Here is a 19,169-nt window from a genome sequence, read left to right on the forward strand (position 1 = left end):
CAATCACGGGGAAAGAAGAAGAAATCATAACAAATAAACAATTAAATACCTCTGTGTCATTGTTCATCAAACCTGAGCATTATTGTGTTTGTCAAGGCCGAAGTTGGGTTGTATTGTATTGGAGTGCAATAATAATGTGAAAAAATAATAATAATAATAATCTCGATCGAGATCCAGGTGACAACGAGGTTATTATCATTTATATTATTATTACTGATGTTCTATACTGTCATTTTGTTAGTTCATATTTCTGGGAAAAATGCCAATAATAATGTACTGTATTTCCAATGACAGTATTTCACAGAGCCATAACTCAGGTCGTTTTTAAAAATTGCATACAAACTGTACAGCTGATGAACTTTTTTTTTTTTTTAATCAGTATTTCGGAACTGTTGAGCCAAAATGACCCATGTGAGTCCCAGCCAAAAAAATGAAAAGGTCTATTAAACTGGTATATCATTCGCGGTACTTGAAGGATAATTCAAATTTTGGGAGCAGGGCAAACTCGTGGTTTAGTACGCCTGCATTTACACGCATTGTGAAAAATGAATGCCCCTTTTCTAAGTGGCATTGCAGGTTTCAGATGGAAGGCTTGGTCCTGCCCCAGTCCTTAAATGATTCTGCAAATAAAAAGGGAGAAAAATGAAGGGGTTTGTGTGATACTAAATAATCAACATGGTTGACCGCATCCTTATCTAAGCAATCATCCATTTCGCTTCGTGAATGCGCTACCTTGATGACGCACAAAAATACATATCAAACGTTGCGGTGACTAAACATCGCTTTGAGTGCGATTTCGCAGATAATCAGACCGTGCCTGCACGTGGCCGTCAATCTGCTCCACTTTCACTGAATTTCACCGGCAACACGTGGTGAGGAAGGTGGATCGCGGCACGTCTTCATACCCAACAAGCTGACTCACCGCGCGGGCGTCAGGCAATCTTTACCCAAGATGACAAATGCGCAACATTAAAATGAAACCGAATCTCAGTCTGAATCGGATTTTTGGGCTCTTGGTTGATTGCGTGCCTTGTTCTTGCTTGACAATCTGCAGTGGTAGATCTGGGAGATATTCAGATTCAGAATCAGATATGGATAAAATCTTGATGAGAGAGGCCATTTCATTTGCAGTCACGATATACCATGATTTATCTTAAATTATTCTTTAAAAAAAAATTCATCGAATATGACTGCTTACCTTTGGTCACTTTATTTTGAAGTGACATTAAAATGAGAAGGGCGGCCCGGTAGTCCAGTGGTTAACACATCGCCTTCACTGTGCAGAGGTACCGGGTTCGATTCCAGCTCCGGCCTCCCTGTGTGGAGTTTGCATGTTCTCCCCGGGCCTGCGTGGGTTTTCTCCAGGTGCTAGGGTTTCCTCCCACATTCCAAAAATATGCATGGCAGGCTGATTTAACACTCTAAATTGTCCCAAGGTGTGAGTGTGAGTGCGAATGGTTGTTCGTCTCTGTGTGCCCTGCGATTGGCTGGCAACCGATTCAGGGTGTCCACCGCCTACTGCCCGGAGACAGCTGGGATAGGCTCCAGCACCCCCGCGACCCTCGTGAGGCTCAAGCAGCTTGGAAGATTAATGAATGAATGAATTAAATTGAGAAATGCAACTAGGAGTCCTGCTCTACAAAATTATCAAATGTAAAAAGAAGCATGACACCGATTTTTGTACAAATGCACATATCAATGAAAATAATGAGGCATATGTTTTTGAAAGAAATTGATTAAAAAAAATACAATGAAAAAAAGAGCTGCACTGCATTGTAGTTTTGTTAACATTTATTGTTCAGATCTCAAACGTGAAAAACAAAACCCAGGACTGCTTTTTGAAAACAAATCAAATTTGTAATATACAGTGTATATATATATATACAGTATATATACATACATATATATTTGTATTATATATCTTATTGCTGTAGGTGACTAGGCGGCCGTAAAATATCGATGGATAAGAAATGTCATGTCGTCATGTGTTCTACGACTAAACATAGCCTACTTCATCACCGTGTGAGACTGGCCAGGTGACCTCTGGGTATCTTTGAAGAGTTTAAGCGTCACTTTTTTATGCCGCCTCATCCCTGCCAAGCTTCCCAGTAGGAACGTGACCCTGCCACCGCCGAGGTCGGCGGCACACTCTTCGGCTTGTGTTGTTGCTGATGCCGCAGTAAGTGAGAGCGCGAGATAGACAACTAGACTGCACGTCAGCAGTCACTGTTAGACAGATGGACGGACAGCCATGACCTCGTGTCATGTGACATGTGACCATCCGGTCGTCATGGGGACACATCGTATTGACTGCACAATGAGGAGATGGAAATGGAGAGCGCATGATCCTCTTCCAGCAGGCCTGTCCACACATTTTCAGCATGCGAGCTACTTCATATATATCAAGTCCAATGGGTCTACCTGCTTTATTTAATTTATGATAAACTTGGAATTCTTGATACGCACTTTGTCACTGTCACTGTGAGAGACAGAAAATATAATAGGGCCCTTAATACTACAGGAAGAAATTTGGGATTATATGATCAGAATATTTCCAGTAAAAACGTTATAATAATAGCAGAATACAATTTGAAATGTAAAATATTTTGACAAGAAAATTCCTCATAGCATGATTTTAAAAAAGTCATCCTCTTATGGCAATGCATCCATCAATCCGTTTTCTGAACCGCTTTATCCTCACAAGAGTCGCGGGGGTGCTGGAGCCTATCCCAGCTGTGTTTGGTCAGTAGGCGGAGAACACCCTGAACCGGTTGCCAGCCAATCGCAGGGCACACAGAGACGAACAACCATCCACAGTCACAGTCACACCTCGGGACAATTTGGCATGATCAATCAGCTTGCCACACATGTTTTTGTAATGTGGGAGGAAACCCGGAGAAAACCCACACAGGCCTTGGGAGAACATGAAAATTCCACACAGGGAGGCCGGAGCTGGAATTGAACCCAGTACCTCTGCACTGTGAGGTCAACGTGCTAACCACTGGATATACGGGCTGTCCTTTTTGGGAATAAAAGTGTCATTTTGAAAATAAACAACAACAAAAAAATCTAGTCACAACGTAACAAGGACAAAAGTAGTCATATTCAAAGAATATTAACCCTTACTAATAATGATAATTTGTAACCTGATAACATGATAAGATTAAAAGAATATTACGGTAGCGAACTACTTGGAATTTACGGTTGAAAACGAATTATAATTTTTCTCCAATGGTTTGGCTCATTACTTGAAACAAATTAATTCATTCATTCATTCATCTTCCTAACCGCTTGATCCTCACTAGGGTCGCGGGGGGTGCTGGAGCCTATCCCAGCTGTCTCCGGGCAGTAGGCGGGGGATACCCTGAATCGGTTGCCAGCCAATCGCAGGGCACACAGAGACGAACAACCATTCGCACTCACACTCACACCTAGGGACAATTTAGAGTGTTCAATCAGCCTGCCATGCATATTTTTGGAATGTGGGAGGAAACCAGAGCACCCAGAGAAAACCCACGCATGCCGGGGGAGAACATGCAAACTCCACACAGGGAGGCCGGAGCTGGAATCGAACCCGGTACCTCTGCACTGTGAAGCCGACGTGCTAACCACTGGACTACTGGACCACTGGACCGGGCCGCCCCTTGAAACATAAATGACATTCTTAAAAGTTTAGATAATTTGGCCAGTCTTCCAGTGCGCCGCAACAATACATCTTTCGAGAAGTTCATCTTTCTCCCAAAACTGTTCAAACATGCTTCAAAACTACATCCATTTCCCATACCAGGAGTCAGTACCACCAACATTGCAAAGTTCCCTCTCAGTTGCTTTTGCTCCTTTGCCTTTTCAAAGTGCTTTTTGCCAACACAACCTAGATGGTTCAGCACAAAACCATGAATCACCTGCAAAAGTTCATATAGCTCCCAAAACTAAATTCCTTCGTCATATAAATAATAGTCTGTGCCAAAATGCAACGCTCCTTTGGCTTGTCTCAGCACTGCAAAGTCAGAAGGCTGTAATGTTTTGTCACTATGGCAGACAGAATACACAGAATACAGCGATGTATAATAATGAAAAGGAAAAAAAAGGATTTCATAGTAAAAGCAGCTTCCAATGTTTGATGTCACACACATTGCACTCATCCTGTGGAAGGAAATTATAACCATTACTGTGGAGAACATTAAAAGAAAATGTATACATTATTTTGTACGGGGACAAAATATAAACACAAACAAAAAAAATGACTTCAACACAATAAAATCATGCTGACGTGTTTTGGAGAAGTGAATCATGGCAGTGACAATCAACTAATAAGAAAATGGAGAATTGTAGGCGAATAAAACTAGTTTTCCAAAAATCAATTCTTATTTTCAACAGAGTCAAGGTAGCACATGAAAAGCAGTTTGCCATGTTTTGCAAGGTGGTAGTTGTTAGGACGACCCCAAAAAGCAGGTAGGAGCAGGGTGGATTGACCAAAATGTATTTTACAAAAACACAAACCGGAATACGTGGGAGAAACAAACTCCAAAAACTCACTCAAATAAAGTCCAGCAAAATCGGACTAGCAAAAAAAATCCAAGAAAGAAAACAAAACATGACACGTGCACACAGCAACAAACAAACGGCAACAATGACCCGACACAGAGTGGTCGGACATCAAGTCTTTTAAAGTGGCACTAATTACACAATGACAAACAGGTGTGCAACTGCAGGTGGAGCCCTACAGTGCCACCTGTTGGTCACAAACAGATCCATGACACAGTTGGAACTTAGTAAAATGTAAATCATAATAACAAAAGGAAAAAAAATCATTTGGAGAAAATTAATTAGTCAATATTACAAGATTCATAATTTATGGGGGGGAAAAAGTCGTTTTTTGGCATAATAAGTTGTAATCAGCGAAATGTTATGAGGAGTCTTCTGTAGTCTTGATATTTGACAGGGGTTTTTTTTTCAGCGTTGCCTTAATCTTTCAGAGCATTTAGCTAATGTTAGCATGCCAATTTTAAGATTGTAACTTTTTCCTGTGAAAAAAGGTGATTGGCTGTTTTCAAATCCTTTCTTTCGCAATTTAACTATTGTTGTTTTCCTATTGTGTGTGGCCCAAATATTGTGTGGTTCAGCATCTAGCTAATAACAAGTCAACAAAAACATGACCCATTACACATCAGCATCTGAGCAAGCTAATTTTGCTAACATGCCCTATGACACAACCATTTTACGGCAAAGAACCGTTTCAATTCAAGAATGTTTTTTCATTTTGGAACATGTTAAACATCCATTTCCATTTCTTGTGTTGTCTAATGTTTGGTTGAGGTCATTCACGCTGTGAGGACCAAAGCACTCCCTTTTATATCGTCGCCATTGCTTCACCTTAACCTCAGCTTTTCTCTGAGAGCTACCAAACCAAACGAGGTGTGCAGCACCGTCTTTGTGTGTGCCCGTGCGTGCGTGCGTGTGCCTGTGCGGGTGTGCGCGTGCCCGTGCGTGTGGTGTGTGTGTGTGTGGGTCTTTTTGGTTTTGAATTTGTCACCTAGCAACAGTGTGGACAATGCAACACGCTTTTTGTATAAAGACACCGAAACAGTGAGAGCGATGTGCACAAGTGTCTGAATGTGAGTATGTGTGCGTATGGGTCCAATAATAAGCTGAGCACACTGTTTCCACATTTGCTTTACTTTCATGTGGAAACCTGTCACACATACACAACTACACACACACACACACACACACACGGGGTAAATTCTTCATTCACAGAGGACAGCACTTCCTGACGTTGCATCATTGCCGATGAAGACGAAGAAGCTGAATGGAAAGTGGTGATAAGCAGTTGGCTGTTGTGTCAGAAGGGCACAGCGAGTGACCATGAAAGTTCCATGAGTGTTAAAATGGGGAAAACAGATCCTGTTAGCACAACAGCCTAACATTGAGGGTGGTGCGATCATTGGTGAGTTGTCAGGGCCAGCAAGGCTGTTGACCAAAACACGATCAGAAGTACATTCACTCTCGGTTACAATGATTTCAGTAAAATACAAACAAACAAACAAACGGTTTGTGACCAGTTCTCATGGCTTTGTTACAGCTGCAGCGGTTGTGAAGGCTCGATATAAATAAGGCTGTATTGTATTGTATTCCCTTTAGCACAGTGCAATTGCAGCCACAATTGAAGCTTCTATTCAATGTGCCTTAGAATGTAGTACACCTGCCGGTGTCTTATGTTATGTGTTGTGTCATATTATTTTGTTATTTGATGTTAACTGTTCTGTAAAGCGCTTTGTTACAGCTGAAGCTGTTATGAAAGCGTTATATAAAAAATATTTATTGGGTTGTGTTGTATTGTATTGTATAAAGTACATTTTTGTCAACCTCAAAGACGAAGGCTTTGATGAATTTGTAAAAATGTCAAAGACAATTCAGCTTTCAGTGAAGTGAACCTCATTTTGTTGTCATTCCATATTAAGATTTTCAAGGGGTGAAAAACTGCTTGAAGCAAGTGAGATGCTCTTAAAAGTTTGCCCTGATTTGCGATTTTTAATGTCGCTTAGATTTTTGCAGCGTGCATACCACGGAGATATAAAATCCAGGTTGGTTATGCCGCCTACTCGCCGTTGTGAGAGGCAAAGCCACCGGCGGCCATCTTACATTGCCACACTCAAATACAATGATTTGTTGGCAGCATTTTTGCGTTATTTTCTGTTTCCGTGGCTTCGGCCGCGAGAGGTCACTAGCAATCCAGGTTATTAAATAAATCCACGCAGTGCAAACCAACCTGACTAGAGGGGCTGTAAAGCAGCGATAAGATTAAAGCCGTTTCTCCATTTTTGCGTTCTTTGATAAGCGTGTGACGGAAAGGAAAAGGTTAAATGTGAATTGCGAGAAGCGGCAAGCGAGGGGAAGGGGTAATCGGAAAAAGAGGAAGATCTGGAGGACCATTTATCCCTTCTGCCCTCCCACTTCTGCGAGATGCCCATCTTTTGGCGCAACGCTTTTGCTCTCACTTCTCACTTCCTAAGAGTTGCTTTCATTCATGAGCCCACACGCGAGTGGGTGGTCTGTCTGGGCCCAGCGATGCCTTCTCTATTGGACTGTCAGAAGCACTGACTTACATTATTTATTCATTTATTCATGTTCATTTCTTTTATCAACCTTCATTGATGTCGGTAAGGCAATTGAGAGCAAATTCCCATTTGCAATGCTGATCCTGCTGCTGATGAAATGAAAGCACTGGCAAGGAGCAGGGAGCCGGCTAAAAATGAACTAATGCAATAACAGACAAATACTTTACTATTTGTGTGTGTGTGTGTGTGTGTGTGTGTGTGTGTGTGTGTGATATGGCTTATTTACACTTTAAAACAGTTCATATCTCTACGTTGTCTCAGATATAAGTTGTTACATCAGTGTGTTTTTATGATCTTTTCAAATGTACAGTATATTTTCCATTACAGAGCTATTTTCTTCATTTAAAACTTGACAGAAATTCGGGGTTTTGGAGGCGCTGCAAACAGATTAATTTCACTCCACTTCAACTCAATTCAGGGTGAAAAATCTATTTGCTGTACCTGTAAATTGAGAAACCATAATTGTTGTAAAGCAATGGTTCTGAACCTTGTCAGCGGTGTCGAACCCAACCAGTTTATGTGCCCATTCACCGAACCCTTCACTCCTTATTTTTATTTTTACAAATTCAAGACATTAAAAACACATTTATTAAAAACGGAAAAAAGTTAACACAATTACCGGTGGTATCAATATAAAGTATACATTTTTTAATCATGCATAAAATTAACCACCCAGTGATCGCCAAGCGAGTGTGTAATAACTAATTGACACGTTGAATTGGGCGTGCCTTCAACTCCATGGCAGAGGCTCGATCGAACCCAGGTTAAGAACCACTGTTCTAAAGGATTTATTCTCTTTAGTTGATAATTTTTCTCTTAGCTGCACTGCTTCGAGTACATGTATGAGGATATTGGACTTAAAAAAAAAACAATTTCACTCATATTTCAGACAGAATGTGGCAATTTATCAATCGCCTTCAGAATCAGCCGTGCTGACCGATGTACCGGTAACTTAGACTATATTAGTAATGGCACTGTTTCTTTAACCCATAAGATTTGTGTCACAGATGTAAATAATGTGCATATTTAATCTTTTTAGCAAGCCTAGTTGCATAAGCAAAACTGTAGCAATTAATGTGATGGGCCATTCCAGACAATTTTGACTCGACGTGATTGATACCGTGTTCTATTGCATCTTTCGCAAGCCGCTACGTTGTTACTCGCTCGGCGCACATTTGTAAATGCTCCCTTCGTATCGATACTTGACGAGCAAATATGATGCTTGTGAGAGCATCGCTATATCGATACCATGGAATCGATACATCCATCACCACTGCACGCATGAATACATTTAATAATCAATGTCCCTGTTGAGCGTGCTGTATTTTATTTTATTGCACACAGTTGCATACTGTTACCAAATGCGTGCCAGCGCGAGCGTTCTGCTTTTTCTTGTTTGCCCAAGACTGATTTTACGGTTACACCGCTACCGCTACAGACGAGCTTCTTTCCCCTGCGCTGTTAAAGCCCAGGAGTAAGCGTTTCCCACTTCCTGCACCGCGCTGAATCAGCCACCAAGAATGTACGAGCACTGAGTCACACTTCCTCCTGGACATGACAGCGCTTCCTCTCGCTTGCCAACTGATTTAGACTCTCTCTCTCTCTCTCTCTCTCTCGCTCTCTCTCTCCCTTTCACTCCCCCGCCTGACTTCCTTCCTCAAACAGTTCACAAGGCGACCCAGAGTGGAACAAGTGACTCCCGCTTGTTTGCTGTCGAGCCGCAGGCCGACGGAGCGGTGTGCCGTGGTTAAGGGTGGGGGGGAAATCAGTCACCCGTCGCGGTCATTGAGCGACTGAGTCATTTGAATTTAATTTGCGCCGACTAAATTTAGCTGTCGTCTGACCTGATGATCATTCATAGGGCGGCAACAGATGGCTCTCTGTTGCGTCGCACAGGCAAACAAGCGACGAGCCGTCGACGTCCACCGGGTGAACTTGAGTGCGGCCTTCATTGGAAAGCACACAAACAGAGCACTCATATAGTTAATGTACAATGAGGGTATTGATACGTTGATTGTGATACCATAAGATCCATTTACCTGGAAACATGGGCAGTATTCTAAATTGAAAGCCGTGTTTATGGAAAACTGTGAAACGTTTTTTTGTGAAGTTCACGAAAACGCACGTCAGTTTCTTTGGAAACTGAGTTGTTTTCAGTGTGAAAGGGAACACATCCGTTGGCCTTTATGCTAACTAAAGCATGGTTGTCTTATTCCATGAAGCCCAAAATTGTCAGATTTTTACACACACACACGTATGTTAGCTCCACTGAACCATTAATTGTCTGTTTACATAAACATATATGGTGTTTAATAATTAAAGTATTAATTTTCGTCATATTTTAAGAAAATATGTATGATAGCTTCGTTGCAGTTGTCTTGATCGAACCTAAGGGACATAATTGTCTTAACAAAAAAAAAAACAAATTCTGTTCATCGATGACTAAATGTTCTTTGATATTCAACAAAACAACCTCTTTGGTTCACTGAAGCATGTAATTGTTTTTTAGTAGTCACGGTAACATGTATGTTCGGTTCATAGTATATTGGAAATTTTCTTTGATGTTTACAAACATACATTGAAGACCACATTGTCTGTTTCAGAAAAGAAGGACCTTCGAATCCTTGAGGCTCAAATGTGATGTTTTCGAAAACGTATATGCTGGGTTGATTAAATCTGAAAAATATGTGTGGTCGTTTCATTGAACTCGAAATGTTTTTTTTGTGTTTGTGAAAACAAAAGCTGTACCCGAGCATCTGTTCGAAGCCTTCTATGAATTGTAAACACGGAAATAAAAGGACAGCCGTTTCAGATTTATTCACTGGTTTCAAAAGTGATTTTTTTCAAGATCTCAAAATGCCACTTCCATGCGGATCAAATGTAGAAATGTGATAAGAAAAGATAAGAAAACCTTGATTTGTCTCACAATGGAGAGATTTTGTGAAATGATAATGAAACTTTACGGATAGTCATATATTTTTCTTCGATATTTACCAAAGCAAGTCGGTCAAATCCATCTCTTCATTTTCTAATCCACTTAATCCTCACAAGAGTCGCGGAGGTGCTGGAACCTATCCCAGCTGTCTGCGGGTCATAGGCGGTGGACACCCTGAACTGGTTGCCAGCCAGTCACAGGTGGGCTACATTAAGTTCACTGATTTCTGAACATTTATGAAACCACTTTGCCATATTTGGTTCACTGAAAACTCAAAATTTTCTTTGATCTTCACAAATCACCTTAGTTTCTTTCAGTAGTACATTACCAAAATTTCAGGATGGTTAACAGAGGCCTTGTCTTTGGTGTGTACCAATGTACATAAATTAGGTCAGTGGTATATTCCCCATCAGGACACATATACTATACCTGACAGTATATTGACTTTGACAAACATTTACGGTATAGATTCACGGAAAACTCAAAATTATCTGTGGTGTTACAACTCCATTAGGGTCACTGAGAAAGCTGACATTATCTTTGCCATTGATGAAAACATACATTCAGGTTCCTTGAAGATTCTAAATGGTCTTCCTTAAAGGGAAGGTCAAATTTCTTTCCATTTTTCTTTGCAATGTTCTTTCTTTGGGAACATCACATGACCAAACTAAAAAAAAAACAAAAAAACAAGTGAACTGTGTTTGGTCTACCTGAACCATGAGCATCTGTGATGTCATTTTCAGTCGACAGCGAGTGTCAAAATGGCTGCCCCGAGATGTGTAAAAACCTGTGGATTTTGCTGCTTAATTAATATTCTACAAACACTATATTAATCTGAATGCTGAGTTTAGATTAGTTTTGGCTGTACTGAACATATTATAAAGAAAATTTGGGGTTAGACTTCCCCTTTAATGTTTATGTAATACATACACTGATAAAAATGAAAGCTCTCCCCTCTCTCAAATAAAAAGTGGACCATGTTCCGGACAAGCTTTTTTGTGTGAGGTCAGTGGAAAGTTTACTTTGTGACAAAGGTGTGCTGCTGTGCTGATTATGCAAACAGACCACAGCCAGTGCACGCACACACACACACACACACAAACACACACACACACACACACACACACACACGCACACATACACACACACACACACACACACACACACACACACTCACACACACACATGTATTGCATGTACCTGACTCCCAGGTGACGTCACGTGTGACAGGTGCCCGTGTAGATAGAGGGAGACATGAGCTAAACAGGATTCTTGCATGTGCATGTGTGTTGTTTATTTACACAAAACATTGTAGTTGTTGGAGAGTGCATCACGGGTAGCTCCTGATGATGTCACGCCACCATGAGTGAGGAAAATGTTGTGCAACACTTGCGTCAGAGAGGACAACAACAGGTCAGCGGTGAGGGTCTGGCTAAACCCTGACGACCAAACAACATCTGTCAGAAGTAGATGACAGATCACACAAGGCTTAGCCGCTCCATGATAGGTGGAAAGTGCAGAACCGTCGCTGGAAGTTGGCCTTCCTGGGAGCACATAAAATGCACGGGGGGCATTTATAAATAGAGTATTACCCTCCAGACAGTACTAACATTGCTTCATGTGTTGGATGATCCTATAATGTATTGACACAGAAACTGATACCGCTGGTCAATTGTCTTATTTTGTAAATGGCGCCCTTTACGACAACCGCCAGAAGCATGATCGAAGACAATACTAACAATACATACTTGGAAAGGGTAAGAAAAGGGTTTGCAAGGTGAAACATGAGGATAATTTTGGACAGAACATGATCTTGGTGTGCGTGTATAGGCTAATTGTATCCTTCGTGTTTTTAAATCGTGATTCTTGTTTATCGATGTCTGGACCGCCCATGGAGACCGGCGAGGGGAAAGTACCACAGTTTCCTGCAATGCCAAATAAAAAACTAGATAACCAAATATGATTCTACTAGTGACATATCACACTGTAGTACGTAATCAAGAGTCAGTGTGGAGTCAAGAGTAGTGGAGTTTCCCTGGCAGCCCGGCCACAGCAGCACCTGCCCGGCACGTTTCCATTACTGGCTCATGTCCGCAGCTTTTATTTATTTTTTAATTTAAATATACTTGTGAGTCAGATCCTAGTCATCATCTTCATTATGCCTCATGGTGACCTTTCCCCTACTTTGCTGCCGTTACCGCCGGTGCCACGTTCTCAACTACACAAACAAAAAAAAAACGCAGTGGGCTCATTTCACCACTGGTTCAAATGAGCAACATGAGTCTGTTGAATGAATGAGTGACTCAGGAACAATTTTAGAAGGACATGGGGGAAGGTTGCCATTTGGAACACTTGGAAACGTGCATTCGTGAGCCATGTGAGCACACAGTATGTCACTGCCACCATGTGGCTCACCTCCTGGAGACTGTCACCCATTCATACAATTATGTAGCATTTCTTCAGGAGGCTTTCACCATATATTTTCTTTACACTTCTTACACTGTTGGCTCATTCATTAAGTATACCTTGCCACCATCTATCTCTACATGTATTCAACCATCTATTTTCTGTCATGCATAGACATGCAAGATGGTTCACTGAGAAATAGCAATAATAATAACAATCATAATACAATGTGTGCACATGTGTGTAGCCTCAAATATCAGAGCTTGTTGAGTCAGCCTTGAATGAGACATCACTGTTTATCTTACTATCCACAATCAGGGTTTCATGAAATAAAATGTGCATACTGTACTGTATACACCAGGGGTGGCCAACCAGTCGAGACGAAGAGCCAATTTTTTACTGAGTTACTGCAGTGCAAAGAGCCACATCATCCCTCCCACCCCCTCCAGCCCGCCCTGACAGCACTTGGTAGCTCCTTCAGCCAGAGACTGTTACACCCGCGCTGCAAGAAGGAGAGATACCGACGCTCGTTCCTACCGACTGCTGTCAGGCTAATGAATGAAAAATAACAATCATAATAATAATAATATTTTTTATCCATTTGTGTTCATATTGTATTTAATTGAAAGATGTTTGTTGTTTTTTTCTCTTTCTCCTTTCTTCTTTCTACATACATTCTTGCTGCTGGAGGCTGTAAATTTCCCCGTTGTGGGACGAATAAAGGATATCTTAATCTTAATCATACCCTTCCTCGAGCATGCGCGTGCACACACACACACACACACACACACACACACACACACACACACACACACACACACACACACACACACACACACACACACACACACGCACACACTTTTTTGGCCAAAGATCGACTTTTGAAGCGACCAACTTCTCACGAACGACCCGATCACGCACGTACAAGCATACACACACACACGTACGCGCAATGCACTAAGGTGGGTGCCCACCAGTGCACTTGCGCACTTATGAACGCACACCACGATGAGCAACAGTCGGAACGGGCCGAAAATGAATGAAAGCTCAAGATACAAACAAACAAATATTCCCCCCACGCATTTCCTCCTCCCACCCCTTGCGGTCGACTTGGGACCAGTTCGCTGGCTCCCGGTCGATTCTGATTGACGTATTGGGCGCCGCTGCCTTAAAATCTGAGATAATTCGTTGACTAGTTTAGCATTTAGCGCCGTTGTTTACGCATGCGCGGTGATACAGTCATCTGATTGGTTGCCCTCTATGTCAATCAAGTAACGGGATCGATGCTATGCTGATTAGTTTAGCACTTAGAGCCGTTGTTGCCAAGAACTAAACTGAGGCTCAGAGGGGATCGAGCCTTTTCTGTTGCTGGTCCATCTCTCTGGAATGACCTCCCACTGAACATTCGGCAAGCCTCCTCGCTGCCCATCTTTAAAGCCCTCCTCAAAACTCACTTTTATTCTTTGGCGTTTGACTCAGCATGACTTAGATTTGCTCTTGATTTTACTGCTTGGTGCTTTCTACCGCCTTATTACTTATTACTTATTACTGATTCGTCTTACTGTTTATTGTATATGTTAAATCGCTCCATGTACAGCACTTTGTATGCAGCGATGGCTGTTTGAAAGTGCTCTATAAATACTGTTGACTTGACTTGACTTGACTTGTTTGCGCTGAGTGGTGATGCGGTCATTTGATTGGTTGCTCTCTATGTCAATCAAGTAAGGGGTTTGATGATAGGCTGACAGAGTACGTTCTGTGAAGTTGGCGCCTGTTTGAATGGCATCGCCGCTCCCGAGGCGTTTTTGATGCTTGTTGTGTGAGAGCCCTGGAGCCGCACTGAACCAGCCAAAGAGCCGCGGGTAGGCCACCCCTGGTATACACTAACCTTGTTCAACACATTCAAAATGCACACAGGAGCAAATCTGCTTAACATACTAGATAATGCACCCCCCCCCCCCCCGCCATCAAATCTATTGCAGTAATTCACAAGCTAACAGCCAATCTGATTAATCACTTTTACCAACGTCATTTTGCATATGGCCAATTGTCGGCTCATTCATTCAAATACTTTCTAAGAAGCACAAATAACACAAGAATCTCTGAAATTCTAAATATTGCTCTTAATTTAAAATTGTTCCTGCTAGCTTTATGAGAGGGGTGAGCAAGTTTGGCATATTTCTGCATGTTTGCATGAAACGCTGAGTGTGGATGGTATGATAAAAAAAAAGATTGTTTGGCCATGTGTGCTGAGATATGAAAATAATAAGTAATAATAATAAGTAGAAATAACGTTTTAGAGATGTTTTGGGGAAAAGTTAGAGAAAGTGGACTTACTGTAAACAGAACTTCGTTCGGTCAATGTCAGTCCAGTGACATTTTTATTCTTTCCTCACTCCAGATTTGATTTGAGCTACACTGCAATTATTCTGCTGCATAACATTAAAGACATAAGGAAAAAAAAGGTTCCTGGGTGGTACGTGAACCTGTGACGCCAAGGAATAAAGCCACACCTCTGTTGTGACAGCTCTACCCACTATAAATTGGCGGTTTTACTGGTGCAGAATGTGTACTTGTGGATATAAGCAATTCCCCGGCAAGCTAAATCTCGTGCTGAGTGTATAAGACCATGTCAACTGGTGTGTGACATAGTAAATAGTACTTTCCCAATGCCGATTGGCCGTCATCGACGCGCCACTGCCACCGAAGAAGGAGAAAAAGAAGGATCTGATGGGACTGTCAGATGTTTTTTTTTTTTCACAATAAAAAATAAAATCTGACCAACTGTCATTTAGCCATGATTGGAAGCGCGGTTAAAATAATGACGGTCTGATTTAGTGGCTAATGGTCCTAAAATAGTGGTAAGAACTGTAATTTAGCGATGATGAATGTAAACTAACGTTTACAGTTTTGGTTCGGTGAGAAATAATGACCTACTGACGATGCCAGGCTAGTGGCATGGCTGTTGGCGAATGATGGTAACATTTACTGACGTGCCCACCTTTGCTCATAAGGTTGACATGTCGCACCTGTGATGTGGATGGATTTAAATGTGACACACATTTAGAAAGATTTGTGAATAACATTTGAGAGAAATGTTCCTTTTGAGCATGAACAAAAAGTCTTACATTGGTTTAGTTCAGCATATGAAAAATTGGAGCAAAAACAAATGTTGCATTTATCTTGGTGATACAAAAAATATTTTAATCTCATTCAAATGGTAATTATGTTTTATTTGTTCATGTAAGCGATTTTTTTTGCATTTATTTATTTTTGGGCTGAAAGACATGAGTTGGATGTACAGTATTTGCCTTCCCATATAAAAGCAGGTTGCTATTATGCAAAGGATGCGGATGTAATTGCAATGCAGTGTTGTGTTTTTAGAGGTGCTGTGGAGGCGAAGATAGAAAATTTGTCAAAATACCAAAAGTGTAAAATTGAAATAAACCCATCAATGATCACCGTTCTCCCCTAACACTGAAGGCAACCCTTGGCAGACAGCTGACTGGCTATGCGACAAACAGCCACAGACTTCCTAATGTTATGAAGATGAAAAATGAAGCAGGAGGGAAAAATGAAATGAAAAGACAGCGAGATTTCAAGCGACAGACCACAAATACCACAATCAATGAAAACATTTCCTTCTGCATATTTTCATCACATGATTCACATTTGCTCAACGAAAGAATGCATCAATTCAACTTGCGAATGGAACTATTCAAACACTAAAAAACATGTGACGTGATTATTACAGATCCATCCATCCGTGCATTTTCTGATCCGTTTAATCCTCAAAAAGGGTCGCGGGGTGTGCTGGAGCCTATCCCAGCTGTCTTTGGGCAGTAGGCGGGGGACACCCTGAACCGGTTGACAGCCAATCGCAGGACACACAGAGACGAACAACCATCCACACTCACAGTCACACCTCAGGACAATTTGGCGTGATCAATCAGCTTGCCATACATGTTTTGGGGATGTGGGAGGAAACCGGAGTACCCGGAGAAAACCCTCGCAGGCACGGGGAGAACATGCAAACTCCACACAGGAAGGCTGGAGCCGTAATCGAACTACCTCTGCACTGTGAGGTCGATGCGCTAACCGCTGGCCCACTGAGCCGCCCCATTATTATAGATGCATTATTAAATCAATATATAATAAAATATATAAATGGATGGAAAGATGTATACAAATATATACAGTGTGTATATATATATATATAGATATATTCCTTTCCATACATTTTTTGGTGTGTGTGTCTTTTGGTCTTTGATTTTGTTTTGTTTTCTTTTTATGTCCTATCGTGTCCTTTATAATGCGCAAGAAAGTAAATGAAAGTCCCCTAAGCCATGCCCCTTAAAAATCACACGAGCAACACTGCTTCAGTTTCGGCAGTAACTAAAATAGAATCTGCTTATTCCATTTCATTCTTTTGTATTACGATTAATTATGTCCTTATATAATACATCACGCATTGCTCTTTTTATTTAACCCTTTCCTGCACCCTGTAAACTGACAACACGATAAGCTGTCCCTGAAAGGGTTCATTGAACAACTTTTTTTTTAATGCAACCAAAGAAACAAACATGGTGGCTACAAACACATTTTACAATTACGGCGACACAATCCAGGATCTGTCTGACAGAGGAATAATATCTGTTAATGTTTTAGTTATTCGAATAAAAGTGTAGGTTATAAATTAAACCCGCAAAATAAATGGAGTAAGTGAACATTCTTTAACTATTTAGCGGAATTCTCTCTCTCTCTCACTTTATTGTGAGTGCGTGTGTGCATGTCAGAAGATCACAAGATGTTCATCAAGTTAGCTCCATGCTTCCTGTGACTCACAGCTCCAGCGGCTCTTGGACTCATCCGTAAGGAATTTGGGTGAGTTGTTCCGATGTCCGCGCTTCATTGGCTGGCACACACACACACACACACACACACACACACACACACACACACACACACACACACACACACACACACACACACACACACACACACACACACACACACACACGCACACACACAAACAATGAGGGACACTTTGAGGACACATTGGCAGTGAGGACGGCGACACACGCCACTGCTTGGCTTCAGCAAATACCGTGAGACTTCAGATCAGCAAGTAACTAAAGAACTAACTCCACAAGCGTCTTTCTTTTTTGTAGTCCGTCCATTTTTTTTCTCAATAACTGAAGCCTTTTCCAGCAGACTTTGGACAACCAGGCAGGCAACATTTTGGACTGGCTGTTAACCAATTTCAGGGCATGGATAGAGAAACAGTCATTCGCACTCACATTTACACTTCTGGATGATTGAGTCATCCATGAAACTAACATGCGTATTTTGGGAATATGAGCGAACCTGCAGAAAAGTCGCGCGAGCTCAGGGGGTACGTGTTAAATGATGTTCGTGTCGAATTTCAAACCCAAAAACCTGCAGTCACCTCAACAATTCTGAGGGTTCCCAATATGCTCCGCTATGGTGGCCTTTCAGGGACAAAAGCATTTGGTGGCTAAAGGTTGAACTTGTAAATGAGTTAGTCAGTTATCAGGAGCATAGCAAGCAGAACCAGAAGTGAATTTGTATAAAATATTGACGAGGTGTTTTAAAGAAAAAATGTTTTGACTGGAGGCCGAGTTGTTCAAAAATCCAACTCAATTGTGGAGTAAACAGCCTGTCATAATAATGATACCAAGTATGCACTTTCAAAGAATTAGTCACAGTATGTAACAGTGGTGGATCCAGACGCACATTCCAATGCGATCCATCACTTCCACAACTGCGACTGTGGTTTCTTTGGCCGAAGAAAATAAAACTAAATGAAAAGAAGCACTTGACGGCGTGCAACTGAAGAATGATAACTTTGGATTTCTTCTTCTCAAATCAAACCGCATGTTTTTTTTTTCTTCCTTTCTGGCCAAATCCTGCCTGACTCATGCACTTTGACAGTGAAAATAAATTGAAGGGGAAGAAACAGCACATGAGTCAAATGTGTGACTAACACAACTGGAATACACACCTTGAGATGGATAATTGTGTGCCTGTGTGTGTGTGTGTGGCATCTCCTTAATAACAGCAGTGACATCTGCTGGTTCCACGGCCCACCACGTGTACGCTGTTATCAATTATGACATATTTACATTGGTGGTCATCACTTCCTGCTTCCTGTGGGATTCCACACATGGCCTTCACCTGTCCACACCCACCTTCCCAATCTGTTCTGTTTCCTGTCTGAAAAAGCCCCGTCCTGACAGTAAATTCATTCATTGAAAAAAAAAGTTCATTTTAATTTTTATTTATCTGTATTTGTAAGTGCATGTATGTTGATGTGTATGTATACACGATAAATAGATATATATTGTATGTTTTTTTGCCTTGACCCACGAGTGTGATCTTGTGTGTTGATGTTTATTTGTTCTGTCCTGGGTTGCTCCCTTGACACTCTGGAGGAGGTGGGCAACAGAAGGATGCTAACTAAGCTAAAAGCTATGATGGCCAGTCCCTCCCACTCCCTCCAGCCCGCCCTGACAGCACTTGGTAGCTCCTTCAGCCAGAGACTGTTACACCCGCGCTGCAAGAAGGAGAGATACCGACGCTCGTTCCTACCGACTGCTGTCAGGCTGATGAATAAAAAATAACAATCATAATAATAATAATTAAATGATGTGAAGGAAAATTGTAAATAGTACTGCGATTTATCCATT

The sequence above is a fragment of the Hippocampus zosterae genome, chromosome 12 (assembly GCF_025434085.1).
Source record: "Hippocampus zosterae strain Florida chromosome 12, ASM2543408v3, whole genome shotgun sequence".
NCBI classification, from domain to species: Eukaryota; Metazoa; Chordata; class Actinopteri; order Syngnathiformes; family Syngnathidae; genus Hippocampus; species Hippocampus zosterae.